Raw genomic sequence first — 2,487 nt, forward strand, 5'->3', positions numbered from 1 at the left:
CATTTTATAAATATTATATCATTATTATTTGTAATCAGTTTTTTATTTATGATTTCCAATTGGGTAATATCCCATCATACTACTAGGCATTGGCCAGGTACTGGACTTTGGCTGGTTGTCAATATAAGCTTTGTGTTCTCCTTTGTTTTTACCTCATTTATAAAGTCCGTGATTGAGCATGCATTTGATTTCTATGCCAACATAGATCTTATTGCTCATCAAAGGTATCTAAAAGTTGTGTGCTCTGCAACAGATAGGTTGTGTTAGTCAATAGAAATACCTAATATGTCAGTTTTGTTGCCAAATATTTTAAACACACATATATATACAGAGTTATAGAACAGAAGATGATCTGGTGGTTACCTTTCTGTTATTTACTCGAATGACTGTACGTATATCTTACCTTCAGACTTTATCCGCTCTTGGTTAGTTTTCCATCTCCAATCAGATTAATGGTTTGCATGCAGACCAAGCCCAGTGTTTTATGGTGTTCTTATTCCTGATTTAGTTGTACATTTGACTTTTAGTTTGTTCATAGATAATAAAGTAGTGGCAGATGAACCAGTAAGTTATCTGTGCCCATGCTTTGCTGTAAGCATTAAATTTTCTCTCTGCTTTTGCTTTCGATGTGTTATCCGTACCCCTACTTTTTGTGGCTAATTATTATGTCCTATCAACATATGTAGAGTCCATGGTATCATACGATTTGAAGTTGAAAAATTCATGCTATGGGTGATATGGAAAAGTCATTGCCTTCTTTGCTGGAACATTTCCTAAGATGATCTAAGGAAATTATTTTAGTCACCATGTCATTTATATGCTAAATTCAGTGCGTTGACAACTGGAGATCGCTTCCTTTTTTGTGTATTGATCATTTCAGTACGATTGTTTGATACACTGCCGACATCATTTTTCTTCTTCTTGCTTGTTATTTCATTTATTTCCTCCGGCAAGTGGATGGCTATTTCCACTGCTTCAGGTTTTGTTTTGGCTCTAATTGTGTGTATGGCATCTTGGCCTTCTTAGGTGAAGCAGCTATGAATATCCTCGCTGATCTATGGATCTATCATTGTAAGAGTCGATGATATATGGTGAGATGCCTCACACCATCATTTGGTCTTTGTAGCATTTGAGTTGGCAAATTTGTTGGATTCATGCGATTAGGCATGGTAAGTGCTCAGAGACCCATAGCTCTATAATTGTCTGCTTCCAAAAGTTCAGAATCTTTTCTGCGCTTGGTCCTCTCATTGGTGAGAGTAGCCATGTAAATCAATCTGCTATGGGAAATGGGAGTTTGCAAACTACCGGAGTCTAATTGCTGAGGGACGAGGTTCGTAACTGAGGGTCATGTGCAGAGCTGGAAGAAGAAGTTGCGAGGCTTGGAACTCTCCTTGTGAAGGGCTCAGGGACAGCAGTGAGGACAATGCCTCTTTAGTTGTAATTGTGATACTCCTGATGTGCAAGTAATCACTCATGTGATACTCCTTATGCTAAAATGTTGGTTGTTAGTACAGAGGTGGTGACATTATTTGGTTCTCTGGTATTGATTTCATGATTTGTGGTTAATACATGATGTAATACAATCCACATTGCATTATATTTCCAGTTACATCTCCTACTTACTCACTAATAACACTCTTTCTAATTCGGTTCTTGCGCCATTGGCGCAACCGGGTCATCTAGTGTTGTAGAAACATTGCCTTTCCTAACCTTTTTCTCATGGCGGACTGGAGACGGTCCGCGACCGGGCCGAGACGGGCGAGACCAAATGAACGATGCGGTGGTTGTGGCTGCTATCAGTGTTACAACACGACGACAAGGTTGGCGGTGCTATGTGCCGGTGTGTCGGACCTCGCCGGATCTGTCGATCCGGTGGCGGGAAGGTGTATGGAGGCGGAGATCCTCCATGAAGACACTCAAGTGACGACGACCTGCAGGCGACGCTCGACTAACGAGTCGAGGCAGGGGCGGCTTCGGCAGCGCTGACAAGGAGGAGAGGAGGCGGGGCCGGGCGACCTCACCAGTGGTCGCCGGAGATCGGCCATCATGGGCGCATCTTCCTAGCTCGATGGAGGCAGCACGCCATGTGTTGTGCTCTCTTGTTTGCAACAAGACCAATGCTGCAAAACACCTGTGCTAGGAGGGTGTTGTACGCCGCACGACCAAGCACTGATCGGACGGCTGCGGAGACGGTCGATGCGCGCATTAAATCCATCGGTTGATGTGAAGCGTTTTCCTTGTAATGACGAAAACATTTTTGTAACATCATCTTTGTTGCAATTTTTTCTGCAACATCCTATGTGTTGCAAAAGTTCCTTTCTGCAATAAAATCTTCGCTGCAAAAAAATTCTGCAACAATAGCTTTGTTGCAAAAAAAAATCTGCAACAAGAGCGTTGTTGCAAAAAGGTTTTGCAACACAATTTTTATTATAAATGTTTCTGCAACAAGACTTATGTCACAAAAGAATTCTCGCAATATGAATTATG

General features: G+C 41.9%; 1 long non-coding RNA gene across 1 annotated transcript; it reads left to right on the top strand.

Annotated features, from left to right (window-relative positions):
- The first annotated feature begins 6 nt into the window (after positions 1-6).
- Positions 7-1,626, top strand: LOC125525044. Its single transcript, XR_007291119.1, has 2 exons — positions 7-1,169; positions 1,261-1,626. It is a non-coding gene; the product is annotated as an uncharacterized LOC125525044 (long non-coding RNA).
- Positions 1,627-2,487: the final 861 nt, after the last annotated feature.

The sequence above is a fragment of the Triticum urartu genome, chromosome 7 (assembly GCF_003073215.2).
Source record: "Triticum urartu cultivar G1812 chromosome 7, Tu2.1, whole genome shotgun sequence".
Lineage (NCBI taxonomy): Eukaryota > Viridiplantae > Streptophyta > Magnoliopsida > Poales > Poaceae > Triticum > Triticum urartu.